This window comes from Lipophrys pholis (genome assembly GCF_963383615.2).
Source record: "Lipophrys pholis genome assembly, chromosome: 13".
NCBI lineage: Eukaryota > Metazoa > Chordata > Actinopteri > Blenniiformes > Blenniidae > Lipophrys > Lipophrys pholis.
The window spans coordinates 14,138,555-14,155,399 of NC_137632.1; positions in this window are offsets into that span (position 1 = coordinate 14,138,555).

Genomic DNA, 16,845 nt, shown 5'->3' on the forward strand with positions numbered 1-16,845 from the left:
TCTGCATAATTTTGTAGCTTGTAAGTTTGTTCTATGTCAGACAAAATTCAAAGAAATTGCAAAAATAAATGCAAACACAAATAAACATATATAAATTTTATTTTGAGCCATTTCTTGGAAGAATGCTTTGTTCAGAAGTACTTTTACTTGTAGTTGAGTACAATTTCTCTAAAGTATAAGTACTAGTGCGACAAATGTTCGATACTGGATCTTCTAAACTATCTCAAGAGCATGACTGAGCAGCCACATTTTAAGCCCAATACAATATGATGAGACATAAATAGCATAACATAGGCTGAATGAGTGCAATTTGTCCTGATGTGAAGCCTATGGCTAGGTAAAGGACATTTATCAACTCTTCTTGCAAGACTTACGACTTCTTAGAGCAACATAATTTGAATAGTTCCTTTGTAAATTTGAAAATCCCTTCCATGTCTACAGTATGAACAGCATGAGGTCGTTTTTCCGCAGCACCTACCGAGCGAGGTGGTCTTACTCGCTACGGTACATCAAAATGGAAAATCTTTTGCACCTGACAGCATTCATCTGACAGGAGAGCAGTGTGTCATTATATGTGACTCATTATCTGCTCCACGCAGGGGTTGTGTGTGTGTGTGTGTGTGTGTGTGTGTGTGTGTGTGTGTGTGTGTGTGTGTGTGTGTGTGTGTGTGTGTGTGTGTGTGTGTGTGTGTGTGTGTGTGTGTGTGTGTGTGTGTGTGTGTGTGTTGTGGGGGGGCCGGCTTGTGCATTAACATTCGTTCACATCTGTGTGACATGACATTTTCCTATTGAGCATATATGGCAATTAGGAGGCAACATGTTCAATACAAACAGGCTGGTTACCATCAAAACGGAGGCAAGTTACATAAGTGGAGAAAAGACAGCAGTGAGAATGGAAGTCAGCGTTTTACTGAACATGACAGTTGCTTGACCTTTATTTCATGCACAATGTCATAACAACTTTATTTTTTCTATCAAAATGTGACATTTTGCGTTTATTTCTGTCTTTCCTTTAACTCCAACGGTCTATATTTTCACAGGTGGACGCCTCACCTGTAATCTCATCACATCTTCTTATAAGAAACCTCTTCTTGCAATGCAGTTTTCGGCTTTTAAAAAGGTGGACTGCACAAAAAAAACAAAACGAATTTTTGGTTGGAGTGGTTGTGAGGATGATATTAATTAGCATAATTGCAATGACCATGTGGACTGAGATTATTGTGTGGCTGCTAGGCTGTCTGTTTCTATTGTAGCTCCTCTTAGAGCCTGTGGATTGCTCATTGACTCACCCAGCAGTAGCGTTTCCTAGCAACGCCTCTTGAATGTACTGTACAGTACTTCCCCATCTCATGGGCACCCTTAATAATCTGCTTTGCTATTTCCATGTAAGCTTTGTTAAAAGATTTATGGCGAATTTGAGACGGTCATTTTCTTACCTCTATTCTTTTGGTGGACAGCCAAGAAAATGGTGTGGATTCGGTGGGTTAAGTGCAGGTTACAGCAGGGCTTTTTCCATGCATGTCTCCCTATGACTAAAGAATAAACATGAAGCTGGGATGTCAGGATTCCTGCTCGTTGGGGAAATACTGATTAGCCCTTATTGCTCAGATTGAATTTACCCAAAATGATAGTTTAATCTTGCTGAGGAATGACTTTGACCTGGGCAATTACATTAGCCGAACCCCATGTCTGATAGAGAGTTTTAATAAGTACGGATCATTTTACTGAAGGACCTCATTGTCAGGATGAACCTCTCATCAGGTGTCAATGTGACTGTGCAACAGCGGCACATACACTCCAGTATATTTCGGTGCAGAGGTTTAACACAGTTTAACGTAGAACTGAATACAACAGTATCTCAGTAGCACGACCTGGGAGAGGAGGGCTTCGGAAAGGTGCAAGCTGAGGGCAGGGGCAATTGAGAAAGGTTATCTGTTAGCAGGTGATGAATCTTGGCATTACATGTATTGTTGTTGCCTGAGTCTGGCAGTGGAATTGATGGTCTATATAAGGGCTGCTCATCATGTGGCTGACAGACAGTATATATTCTCGAGGACAGGAGATCATGACTCTTGCTGCCTTGTGAAATTGCAACTGAGTTCTCTCTAAATCACCACTCGGGAGAACTGTCTGTATGTGGGTTGGCATGTAGACCTCAAAGCTCTGGTCTTGGCGTGATATTAAAGTACAAGTGCCCTTATGTTTTTATATTTTTAGTTCTCATCTCCCTCACCTCCATCATCTTACCTTTATCCTTGGTGATATATTTGGATCCTACCACCGGTATGACACATCCTTTCGTGCACAACAGGATTCTTCAGAGTTTTGTCTCACTGGCTGTCATTGTCTCTAATTAACTGGTGTAAATATTTTGAGCCAGTCCAACAATACTACATGTTTTCATGTGCTGGCTTCACCTCTTCTCATTGTTTTGCATTATTCCTGTTTTCTGCTGAGAGCTCCTATTCTTTTCATCCGTTAACCGAGCCCCAAAATTGCTTGACTACTACATCCAACATCCCTATGTCACCTGCACAGAGCTCCTCTAATTCTGCTTTGGTTCTTTATTCTCTGTTACTCTTCCTCTCTCTCTTTTCACCTGTTTCTGTCCACTGCTTCTCCCTGCGGTGAAGAAGATGTTGTCTCCCATCTGGCTGACTTCACAGCAGACTGACAGTCTCTCGCAGTTCTCTTGTGCCTCCTTGCTGTATAATGCTCACTGCCACCAAAGCCAAACACCAAGCAAAACCTGGGGAAGAATTCTGCTTTGTTGTGTCACTGAGAAGATCCTCTGTTTTCCCCGAATAGTCGCCATATATTCTTTTGCTTCTTGTGTATGTATGAACAGGGCAAGGTGTTAGGTGCCATGTAAAATGAAAGATGTTAAGAGTGCACAGTGCATTTTCTTCTTTCTGTAGTTTAGATTATTTAAGCCTTTGGATAGTCTTCCTCTTCTCTAGTGACAAAAGGGAAGAAACCCGAAACAGGTATTACCCCAATGTGATAAGATCTCTCAGGTAGATTCCTGAAATCTGGTAAGCAATATAGTGGGTATTAGTCTGCTGGCATCGGTGTTTAAATGAGAAGAAAGGAGGAAAACAAAATGAGTATGGGAATCCATAATATATTCTATCTTGATATATGCATACTGTATATGTAACGCAGCAGCCAGATGTTGTAAAAGTGCTGCAAAATAATGATCCTTTTATTTGAGATTAGATCAGAAATTTAAACCACATCAGGTCAAATAAGGGAAGTGGATATGCAGCATAATAGGTTTAACTGCAATCCTGCACCGTGTCTTAATTAAGCCATTAGGCTGCACATTTCCTAGACCTGTGCATGTCTCGTGTTAATGAGCCACCTCAGCTGTCCACTGCGGTTACTTTTAAGCCCATGTGGTTGTCTTTAGGCGAGGATCAAATGGAATAAAGAAGCATGAGCCAGCAGTGAGAATTTGCAGCGAGGTGATTAAAGGTAGTAGCGAAGGCCCTTTCTGGGAGCAAAAGATTAAGACGATGCTACTCTCTCATCTTCCTCAAAGCTGGAGCCATTTGATGTGGCCCCTACTGGCTGATCATCCACAGCCAGCATTTCTCGGCGGCAGATCACAAATGAAGATACACACATTCAAATATGTTTTGATGAGAGTAGCTATCATTAGGCGATAAATTGAAAGATTGGCTTGGCACATCACAGAGTGCATTTGAAATTCGTCCTGCTGAGGGTTTGGCGACACATATTTCATGCGTCCAGAGCCAAATATTTGCAAGAATACAAAGTACTGTGGCTTTTTTGACAGTGGAATATTGGATATTTATACTCTGTATTAAGAGTTGTTTTTTTCATGTGAAAGTAGATGCATAAGATTTGAACTAAAATTAGAACCGTGTGTGAGTGTGAGCAAAACATTTCAAGTCACTTATGTACTAAAGGACATGAAACTGGATCAGAGTGGACGATGACATGCAATGCCATAGAAGGACTCAATCCCGTGACTCTGAATTAACAGAGGAACAAACACTCATCATGAACTACGGTGTAGTTAATTCAATTCTTTTCAAACTCATAATATTATAGTTTATCAGTGTTCATCAGCTCTGTCTCCAATTAAAGATTTTAACTCAGCTTTTGCAGAGTAGTCATGAACTTAGATAAAGGTAGTTCCGCTATAAGAAATATATTCAGTTACAGCCTAGTCATTTTTTTTGTAAATTTTTACTGGTATGATTTAGTTAAAGCAATCATGTATTTTTTTATGACTACTCACAAGTTGTTTGTAATGTGCAGTGGGCTATTTGTGTTTCATAACTTCAAAGAAAAAGTAATGAAAACATGCATGGGTGAAGGATGGTGGACCCAGGATTCGGTTGTACTCGTGGCTTCATGTGTCACAGTCCTGCTTTTCTGTTCCTTTTGAAGCATTCATGAGTTGCGTTTTCCCGATGTGTTTTCATGGGCACTTTCTCCCCCCCCCCCACATCTTGTGAGTCCAGCCTTGTGTGCTCCTCCGTGCTCTCTCTGATTAACCCTTCAGTGTTTCCACCTGCGTCTTGCCAGGCCCGTTCCTCCTGGTTTGTGTCGAAGCACATTTGTCTCTGCGCGTGTCTTTGTTGGTCCATCAGCATGCTTAGTTGCATTCGCTGCATTTCATGCATTTGACCTGTTTTGTGACCATGAGTTTCGATCATCGTTTTGCCAGTATGTTTTCCCATCGTCTGAAATGTATAATCCCTTTTGGTTGGATACTTGCTTGTGCAATTGGGTCTTCTGTCTACGCACTATGACGTCATCTCTCTGGTCACAAATTCTGCAGAAAACAAGTAAAAAACTGTTTCTCATTTTATTGGATCAACAATATTCTTCTTAATTTACTGCACTTGTTTGTGTTTCTTGATTCATTTGAAATCGCCTCAATCATCTGTGAGTCTGGGATAAATTTGGCTCTCTTCTATCCATCCATCCATCCATCCATCCATCCATCCATCCATCCACCCCCATCCACCTATCCATCTAACCACCCATCAATCAATCCAGACAGGGGTCATAGAAGCTGAAGCTAATCCCAGCTGACACTGGGCAAAGGGCAGGCTACGACCTCTGAAGATCGAGATTTTGTTTAGAAAAATAATAAGACTACAAGAAATGGTTAATGATCACAATGGTCTTACATATAGGAATTCACCTGTTAGATATTGAGTGTGTGTGTGTGTGTGTGTGTGTGTGTGTGTGTGTGTGTGTGTGTGTGTGTGTGTGTGTGTGTGTGTGTGTGTGTGTGTGTGTGTGTGTGTGTGTGTGTGTGTGTGTGTGTGTGTGTGTGTGTGTGTGTACATATACGTATATATATATATAGTATATAGTATATAGTATATAAAAACCTAGTATATAACTCCTGAGAGGAAATAGAGCTAAAACAATGCTGCTGGTACAGTTGAGGCTGAGAGAGTTCATATTTTTGAACCTTGAGATAAAAGGTTTTTTTTTGGTTTGTTTGTTTTTCTCCTGTGCTGTGAGAATTAGTGCCTTCTTAGAGGAAGGTCACTGTCTGCTTGGGAACCAGCAAACGCAGTATCTTCAGACATCTTGTTTGCAAGGTTTTGGTTCGGGTGCTTTGTGCTTGGTTTGTAATTTCAACATGTTTCTCTGAAAATGAACTTAAAGTACAGTATGTGTGTGTGGGTGCATGTGTTGATCTTCATGTTTTATATAGCATATGACACGTACATGCATGAGCAAATGTGCCTGAAAGGCCCATTACGTATTCCACTTCCATATGTCCAGCGTATCTTACTCAAGGGAATAATCTTATTAGAGTGAGTCACACTTGACCTCGCAAAGGATTTATATAGGCCATAAATATGTCTGTAGTGTCGTCAAAGTACTGATATGTTACTAATATGTCATATGTATGTTTGATAACGGGCCTTTCAAATGGCAAAGCAGCGAGATGGTAATGGCCTTTAATTTGTTTCTGAAGGACAATTATTCACGGGTGTTGTCAGCGTCACAGGCAATGGAGCAAATGATTTAGATAAAAGGTTTTTTGAAGTTATTCATACTGCCTAGGTGTCCCCTCCTTCATTGCTTTCGCTGATATCCTCGTGTCGAGCCGGCCATTGTACTGTACGCAGATGATGCCATTAGCACAGATACATTAAACATGAGCCACACGTTGGGCACTGGAATAAAATGGAGCAGATGGTAAGCATATTTTGAGCTGAGCCAGAATGAATAATTCCCTCAACTGATGACACAGCAATGCCAGCAACAGCTTTGAAAACTCTCGAACAACTTCTGACGCTGAGTTTTGAGCAAAGTTTTCAGTTTCCGTATTTGAGTGATATTTTTGTGAAATAATCTGGCGAAAGGCAAGTTTGAAAAATATTTGACAGATTTAAAATTAATGTTGACGTAGAATATTAATTAGAAATAAAAAGTCTGTGAATTCCCAAGACACACACATACACACACACACACACACACACTCTCATTATGAGATTGGATCCTTTCCGTTTGCACTCCCCTCGTTGTGATGATCTTTGGTTTACCTTTGTAAACAAGCTGTTGCTGTGTGTGACATTCGTATTTTACAGCAGCTTAGCTTTCCAGGTTCAGATGCCGGATGTTTGTCCTTGAGGGGACAGTTGCCCTCAGACCTACCTGTCAGTTTAAATAAGAGTTGGCAGGGCATTTTGCAGTATTTTCCTTGGAAGTACTGGGGGTAAAATCCATTACAAAAACAGAAGTGCACCGAAATAGAATTTTGTTTCTGAGATAGATCTGTCTTTAAATGCTTACCTATGAATCTTTACATTTTAACAATCCATCAACACCTAACATCTTTCTGAGGTTTCTTATTTCTTTGTCATTTTCAATGTACAAAAGCTTAGGTCCATTTCTTTCTACTCCAGCTCACATCTTTAAAAGCAGTCCTTCTTTTTGTCATTTCAGTGATAGAAAACAAAACCCCTGTGTGACCTTGTAACGTGTATAATTTGCTTTAAAATGCCTCTGTAGTGTCCATAAATGGCAGTCTAAATCATGGAAGTGGCAAGTATCAACACTAATGCTATCTAATAGTTCATTGTTTGAGTCTTATTTTGTCTTGGGCAGCTTTCTGTTTACTATCTTCTTCATCTAAGTGTTGATATGCTTTGACATTTGATGGTAAGACAACACCCTCCAAACCACCGTGGTCATCATCTCCCCAGCACGGGAATATTTTTTTTTGCAGTAAAGTTTTGTTTGACTGCATTATGCATTATCGTTGCTGAATGATTTATTCCGTCTGACAAGTGGTCCATAATTGAATGTAGCTTTCAAATGCAACGCTGTGAAAGCTATCACACTCACCCACATTCGACTTCATCGCCTGCAGGAAGTGTGCTCCCCTTTTTACCCCAATTAAGACTGTTTCTGCCTGTTATTACTTACAGTATCACTCTCTAATAATGACGTGTGCCGAAAGGAGAGAAGGGTCAAACGTAAGTTTGAGCAAATCAGCTCCAAAACAAGCTGCACTTCCTCTCAAGGGTTGTTTTAATAGGCGGGGAAGTCAATCATTCAGTCAATCAATTTGCTGCTGAGATGTAAACAAAAGAATTCTTCTTTTCCTCTTGTGTATATGTAATTATCTTTTGTTTAGCTCTGATGCAGCAACTCATTAGGATCAGAATCAGAAAAAAACTTTGATTTATCCCCGGGGGGCAATTAGCCTGGAACACCTCCGACTCTTTTGTCACCTTCATCACAAGCCACATGTTTTAAAAGTGACTTTACCTTCCACAGCTCATCTCTGTCTTAATTATCATTGCTCATGTCCCCCTATTGATCTCACCAGTCCTTCAAAATGACAGGGGAAGAAAATTAAGCTTGTTTTTTTGTTGCAGTTGTTCTTACGTGACCCTGGCACATAAGGAAGACTGAGAGGGAAAGGAAACAGTGCTTTATTCTGCAACATTTAGTCCAATCAGCTCCCTGAGGCTGAACGCCAATGGGAGACTGGGCTCCTGTGGTGAAGGAGAGTGGGGGCTGTAAGCCTGCTCTATTTTTCTATAACATCAAAAATGCATGGGAGTGAAGTGCATTATGAATTACATGCAGTGCTACGTCTAGCAAATCCACATAGCCTATAAATGCATGGCTGTCCAACATCTCAGTGTTATAACTAGCTGGCATCTCAACCTTAAAGCATACAGAGTGGACTATTAATGGTCAACAGAGTGTGCACTTAAAAAAATCATAGTGGGGAGACACAAATCGGATTTTAATTCTCATGTTTATATTTTACATATTAGCAATGGAATTACATGTTTGGGATACATGTATTCTTGTCATTGCATATTATAACAATAAATGTAAAACACAAAACACTTTTTTAAATATAGCTAGCTAATAATACATCACAGAGGAGAAAGCAGGTGAAACAAATGGGCTCCCATGCCAAATAGCATTTGTTGTAATTGCTCATTAGTTGCCAGCCAAGTGTTTGTGTACAGTGAATAGAGTTTTCTGGCAGCATGTAAACACCTGACTACCTGGGGAAGAGCCCAACACTGTTTACAACCAAAGTAACAAATGGAACACAGTGTCGACTCCTGAAATATTCATTGCACTGCCACCGCAGACACTGCAATGGCAGTGAAGAGACAATGATGAAGTGAATGACCAACAGCAGGGCAGAGACTTTGCTCAGCCATGTGAAACCACCCTTCAGTCTACCGTGGATATTACCCCGGCAGAGCGAAATGTGGAGAGAAACTGTCAATCAAGAACTGCTTATTACAGGGTGGATAAAAAAAACAAACCTGGAGCCTGCAGAATAAATGTATATTAGAATTAAAACATGTGAAGTCCTGGAAACATGCAGATGCAATGTGTTCTGGTTGCGGTTGCTAGGTAACAAGTGTTTCATGGGGAACCCCTCATTATGAAGAATTTAAAATGCGTCATTAATTGCTAATTTACAGATAGAAGTGCTCAAACACTTCCCTTAAATACCAGTACTGTACACAGCCGATCCTTGTGTGTGCATTTAACTTGATTACATCACATAGTTTGCTCGAGCAATGCAAGCACTGCTCGCAAATTGCCCCTGCAAATATAAAGATTTATATTTACGTGGGATGTGTACAAAATGACTCGTTGGGGAACCGTGCGCCAGATGAAAATCCTTCATGTACTGTATGTCACGCTTGCAGAGGAACAGAGGAATACAGTTACGTGCAATGTCTTTTTCATAGCTCCACACTCATCAAACAGTTGCCTCCACAGCCACAGAGCAGAGGATGCAGCCGAGAATCCGCCACCCTCGTCTGATCAGGATTATTTTTAGCAGGCATGGATTGTGAGAGAGCACTTGTTTTATTTCAGTCATACTGGCTGTGCCTGAAGCACCACAATTATTTGGTGCCCTTCGAGTATGCAGAGTCATTTTCCTCAAGCGTGCATCCACCACATGGATGGACAAAAGGTGGCAGGATTTATGAATCCTGTCATCGTTTCTGAGAGCTGTTCACAGCAGCCCTCAGAAACATTCCTCACGGCCATTTATTTAGATAAGGTCGCTTTGTAGCTTTTTCTATATCGCGCCACTGAGGTAATGGTAGGTAGTTTGTCTCAGTATTGGACAGATTTTCTTACATCACATCAAGAAATTTACTCCTCTTGTCCAAAAAGCTCACGGATTATTTGTTAGAACCAAATGACTATACCAATGACCTCAGACACATTTTCTGCTGAGAATCCTAGTTTCATGGATTGCCTTACGTTAACAGCAAAAAAAAAGAAACCTGATCCTCCGTTGGCTAAAAGCAGTATTTTCAGCAAAAAAGGGTGACGGTTGTGTACTAGTCTTAAAACATACATGAAATGGAAGGCGCACACAAAACCAGCATCAGGCAAAAAGGCTGAGTACTCTACAGAGAGAGTGGGCTCAGTGTGATGTGTCCTACTCAGCTCCTTTTCCCTGCGCTGCTGGCGACTAAAGCAGAGATGGATTTTGACTCAGGTGCAAACTGAGCTGTTTTGCAGACGCCCACACCAGCCCGTTATCTTACAAATACAATCCACCAGAGACAAGGCATCTGTTGTGACTGTGTGTGTGTGTGTGTGTGTGTGTGTGTGTGTGTGTGTGTGTGTGTGTGTGTGTGTGTGTTCTGTTGTTGGGAGCAAAATATTCTATATTTTTTTGCTTAGTCACATTATGGAGAGTTATCCACTTTGTGAGGACTTATTGTGAGTTTCTATGAGGAAATCATCACATTTAAGATGAAAACATCTTCAGAAATGTATAAGTTGGACAAGAGCTACAAGTAGATGTGGCTGATGTGACTAAGATTGGACTATGCCAACAGAAATCAAGGCTCCTTGCAAGGAAAAGAACAAAAACATAATATGTGATCTTACATTATGAGAACTTGTTGGGACGATATTGGAGGCTTGTATTAGAACAGATAGTAGTTGTGATTGAGTCAATGGCAGGGATGTCAAATCCAGGTGGATCTCAGAAAATAAAAACATAATAACATGAGGAACATGTTTAGTGCCTAGACCTTTGGCTCATGCTAATGCTATTTAGTCAGGGATAAGGTAGCTGTAGCTTTCACTGCTCTATTATTATGGGTGTTGCCATTTGCCATTTATAGTTCTGGTAGATACTAATCAAAATTCAATATAAGTGTAGATTAGTTTTAAGCTTAGATTCTGTAATGGTTAGGCTTTGGAAAATAATTTTTACAGTTTACTTTGGAAAAAGTGTGACAGAAATTAGTCAATGTGATGTTCATGGACCGCACGGTGGCGCAGTTCGCATGTTCTCCCCGTGTGCGTGTGGTTTTCCTCCGGGTACTCCGGTTTCCCCCACAGTCCAAAAAACATGCACTGGGGGTCCCTGAGCAAGACCCTCAGCTGCCCCCCCCCCCCCCCCCCCCCCCCCCCCCCCACCCAACCACCCACCCACCCCAGCTCTCCAGGACACAGTTGAAAAAGAGATTACTAATCTCAATGTGGTTCTCCTGGCTAAATAAATAAAATTAAATAAAATGGAAGGAATGAAAGCATAACAGGGATATAAAGACACTTAAAATGATGGATAAGGCACGATACATTTCATATCAGTGACTTCTCACTCCATATTTCTTGCAATCTCCTGACAGTACTCTTTAGGGGCCGGGGTGATCTCTCTGTGTGTAGACGTGTGTGAAAGTGCGCGGTCTCCATCCCAGCCGCATTAGGCTGCGGCAGCTGTTTCCTCATCGAATTATCAAAACCTATTTGTATTGCCAGGGAAGGAGCTGAGGGATAAAGAGGGAAAGTGTAAATGTAAAACAAGTCATGACAGAAGCTGACAAGAGACAGAAATATCCTCTATCCCCCTCTGGTGTTCTCTTCTACACTCTCTTAACCATTTTAATCTCCCCCTTAATGCCATCCCTTCCAGACTCAACTTTGATCACTGTCATTTTGCAAACTTACAGGATAGGAAGGATTGAGACAAATGTATAATTCATCCCACTCACCAATTTGGCTCTTCTCTGCTGTCTGTAATGCACTTCTCTCATCTTCCTGTCAGTTTGGTCTTTTGTTCCCTTTGCTCTGTCGCAGGAAGACACCCATGTATGAGGATCTGTAATGGACTATAAAGTTCTAAAGGGAAAATGCTGTGAAGTCACATGATCAGAAATTGTGAATAAAAAGAATTATACCATATCTTGGGGGATCTTCTTGAATGTAATAGCTGTAACAATATGACCACCTTCCTGATATTGCTGCCCAAGATGCAGCAGTCTGAGGTGTAGTGACTTTTGATGATATTTACTGACCACTGCAGACTGGGAGCCCCCCACAAGAGCTGCAGTTTTGGGGATTCTCTGACTCAGCTGTCGAGACATCACAATATTGCCTGCCCCCTGTCAAACCTGCGCAACATGTTCCCCTTGCCCATTTTCACTGTGTCTAATACATCAGTGTTGAGAACAAAATGTTCTCTTGCTACCTGATATATCCCTCTGACTAAGAGTATATAAAAGTCTATGAATAAATCATAGAATATATCAATGTAAACTCAGAATTTTATCATTTCATTCCCACAAGCGGTGGCCTCCTGCATTAACTTGACTTCAATTTATGTTTGGTGTCAAAAGGCAACGTTGAACAGCAAACAGTGTAACACCCCTCATATTTGTTTCATGAAGCAGATATTGCGATCACCTTGAGCCAGAGTGAGCACTAAGCTTCCTGACCCACCCCGCACCCCAGTAAATCACACCCAGGGCTCACGAGTCAGGTGCCTCGCCAACAAAGATGAATCGGAAACGACTGCGGCGGCCCTGAAAAGTTGATTTACTCTGTGGCCGGATGGGTTTAAAACTGATCTGACAACCCGGAGCAGATCACCGCTTGAAAACACTTGACATGCCAAAGTGTGTGACAGGACTCAATTTTGCCGCCAATCCAACAGGTTCGCATTAGAGCCGAGCTCATTTTGACAGGCTGCTGAATAATAAAGATCTGCTGGATTTTCAGTGTGTGCTCAGAGATAACAGGGGCAGGTCTGAAGTCTCTAACACCCATTTTGCACTCTTACTGACAGAATGGAGGATTCGTGAAAAGCACACCTCCAATGATACTCTGTGTGTAGCATCGTTAAAAAAAATAAAACAAAATATAACTCAATCACTACAATGACCGCTTGCTAAGCCCCGGCTTCTTTGCTTTGTGTTTGCGTGCTCATGGAGCCCTCTGTTCTACCTTGGCACACACCCGGCTGCATATGAAGATAAGCAGAGCAGATTTACTGCTTGGAATAAACCGCTTCCGCAGTAGACACTTTGACTTGTCGGAGCAGGAATAGCACAGGTGAAGCTAATTTGGTTAACTGTGGCTCGGTTCCATCAAATGTCCCATTAAAAGCCACGATAGTGAGCCGGCGCGCACAACACAGGGTTCCTGGACTGAGCCCGCCGAAACAGGAGGGGGAGGAGAAATTGAGCCACTTGATGAATTTCTGAAAGATGCAAAAGAACGCAGGTTTCTGATTTCAAGTATCCAGGGAGAGAATCACAAGTATAGTACAAGATAAACACAACATTGCATTTAAAAGCTGGTTCACAAACTCATCTTTATATATTAATTTTCCCATTTTTGTAATTATTCTTATATACATATCATATATACCTGTTGCTTGTTTATTTACTTGTCTGTTCTTTTTCTTTACTTGTCTCAGGTCTTCCTTGTTTTTGTGCCACTTAGTTTTGTTAGTGGAAGTTCTTCTACAAGCCTTTGGTGGTTTTTACCTTCTCCTCAACTGTAATTTTCTGTATTTCGATACAAAATCTTTTTTGAAACTATGTGCAAAATAAACATCAAAGTCTTTTCCAAGGGTCATGAGTATTGGTGTGATAAGTGGGAATGAAAGTCATATTTCTGTAGCTAAGAAGTTTTTTGGGGTACTTGGGGGCACAATTTATATTACAATAGGTTATCTTACATTTCAACTCATGCTACCAATAAGTTTACTCCCAAGAATACAAATTTCCTCAGTGTAATTGTCATGCACTCTATTGTTTGTTTGGAAAATGTGGTTTGAACGTACATATCTTATCAGAGCAGATAAACTGAATTGGAATATATATTTTAAAGTCACCGATACCTTGAGAAGGTTTTGAGAAGACTACGTTGTATTTTACTTTATATAAGTACTTTTTTTTTAATAAATCATTGTAACAGGAGAAGCTACAAAACCAAGTCTTGAGGTTAGTGAGGCAGAATTACCTCTCAAACCTCCACAGTGTCTACAATCCCCACCTCCAGCACACCCTCTGCATCACAAATGGTGTGGCAGCTGGAGTTTCTTTGACACTGTGACATGAGCGCTCACTACACTCAGCGACCCAGCGCACGGAGGTGAGAAAGAAGAAGGTAAGATCTGTTTGTTTTTTCTTGTTTTTTTTTAAAATATTCTTTACACTACAATTCCTTCAGTTTTTTTTTTGTGTGTAGAACTGGATGCAACAGTGGGTTTTGGACACTTTGACTGCCCAGTGTTGTCAGCCTTCACATTATAAGTTCTCACTGCGATGTGTCTGGCAATGCGGTCAGAAGGTTCAGCAGAGTGTGACACACAGACATAAAAAGACTCACTGCTGTATTAGTATTGTCGGACTGAGTTAGAACTTGACTAACACAGTACGACAAAAATGTAGGGTCGGATTTATTCTAATGTAACACTTGGCTGCGTCACGTGTACTCGATGACAAGTGGCACAGAGAGGAAGTGCAGGCTATTTACATTTTAAAGAAAACAATAAGCAACACATTTTGTAGAGTCTAATCAGGTTTAAACCACCAACATTAGTTGGTTGTTGAGAGGGTTAAAACACACCCCACAGCAGAGTATCACTTTAATTACGCCCCCATGCACAATGTGTGAAGAACTCCAAAGCCTGACCGCCTGTCTGCTTCAAGTTGTGTTTCCTTGGCTATGATTAACTGTGTTCACAGAGCTTAGCAAAGCTTAGCAAAGAGAAAGTGCTGGATGCTTAAAAAACAGAAAAGCCTTTAATAAATGATGGAACACGAGCTTTAGTCACAGCTGTATTGTTGCGTATTTAGCTTTTTTTGGAACCTTGTACTTTTAGTGCCTGGCATTAGCTTTTTACTTCCCATAGAGCCAGTATGTCATTACCCTCGGCTGTGCCATCACAATACCTCCACCATATAGGGTGAAAGCAATGAATTACAAGTACTGACATAAGCTAAATGTAATGAAGTAGTATTTTGGAGGATTTCTACGTTTCGTGCATATTTTATTCAAGTATGAAATCTTACCGATATTTGAATGCACATCATGCCATCTGCTTTGCTATGTTTAAAATCAAAGATTACATCCACAATGTGAATTAATCATCAATCCATTATTTCTGAAGCCACATTTTCAATAATTCCTCCTAAGAAAAATCCTAGGTGCCATTGTCTCTGAACATTGGAAGTTACAGAAAAAATTATACTTGTGCTTCTATATTTAAAAAAAAAAAACAAGTCCCCAATGTGGAACCTAAGTTGAATCAAAAGCCTTCCATTGACCATGCAATTAACAAACAAATCCTCGCTCAACTACCAGACTTTCAATGTCTCCCTCCTGTTCTCCAATGCTGCTCTCGTTTAAATTTCTAAGATAAGTCGAGACTAGATGTTGTCTTTCTGCTGCAAATTGTCCATGATAGGATTTCATAGTGAGACTTCTCTTTCATCGAGGCTTCTCTGTCAGGTCAAACATTATTTGTGTAATGTTTTTAGGCTATTATGCTAAGATTATGTTCAAGTCAGTGGTAAAATTAAAAACTTTTAGCAGGAACCATCGACTGTCAAGGCTTAACGAAATGCATTTCATTCAGCCAGATGATTGCAATATTGCAATATCATAAATCATTGTCCTACACAGTCTTGAGTCCAGTAATAAAAACTCTTATGTTTGGTTATGAGGGAAGGGAAAGGGAAATACAACAAGCAATCATACTGACTTGAGAATATTCGCATCATTTTCTAAGTGTGTGAAGCAGTGCAAAGCCACCAGCAGTTCAGTCTTATGTTGCACCAGTCTTCATAGTTGATGTGTCATATATCGTTCCATCTTGTCTCTGGCACATAGTGACGTGGCTTGAGAAGTGAGAGAAGTGTTCAAACAGCCAGTCAGCGTGCCATATTTAACTTTGAATGTTCAATGAGGGTTTACGCTCATTGTCTCCTTAACAAAGCAGAAATAAATTGGTAGTTTTCTAACTGGGATAACTGTTTTAATATTTGTGGCATCGTTGAGAAAAGCCTTTGTGTTCAATAGAAAGTAAGAAGTGAAATTGAAAATGCTGCCAGAGGATACTTGTGCTTAACATGTCCTGTAATTACTAAGTGATGCCAGATGTATTCTTTGTTGGAGGTTGAATTTGTGTCAAAAATGGTTGGAAATGATCAAAATATGGCTCATTTTATTTACTTATTTATTTTTTTTCACAATTTCTTACAGTTGAATAACCATTTTGGTGGTTCACACTGCAGTCCACCCACATCTTCCAAGTATGCCTGTGTCAAAAAAAAATTATTTGGATGCTATTTCTGTGAAGGAACAATACTGAAAACTCAAATAAAAATAAATTATATATAAATACCTGCTTACACAATAAAGGGTGTTTGTTTTCTGGCAGATCAAGTGCCAATTTCAGCCAGCCTAAAGGGATTTGTAACCCGTCTCCAAGGAGTGAGAGGATAATGTCATCAGCAGTTTTGATATTCCAATTCATCCCATGGGTTTATTGGAGAGACTCAGAGGAAAAGGTTATCTTGGGATAAAGACAGAATTAACCCAACTCCTCCTTATACCTACAGTAATGGCATTGGCTTTATCTCCACAAGTACTTAAAATGTAGCTCATGATATACGATCATAATTCATTGCGTATATATCAGCGACAAAGGGTGCACTGTGAAATGTGAACAGCACCAGTGATTACATGGCATCTGATCAAACAATGAAAGCTCCAGAAGAAAAGACTTCTCGCAGTGACACTGACTCTGTGTCGAAGTGGGATCATTTATCTGACTCAGTCCTTGTCCACATTTAGAAACAGATCACATCAATTTGCAGGCCTGCACGTGTTGTCCATAAGACAAGAGAAATGTACCAAAGTACCATCTATCTTTAAAATATTATCCTTCAATTTCTGGGTGAGGGAAAAAGCTCAGCAGAATGTGGCACTAAATGTAAAAGGATCATCTCAAACACGATTTGCATCTGTGCCCCTCAGATATTCGACAGGGCTGTGGTCCAGTTATCTGCCGTGGCACATGTTCAG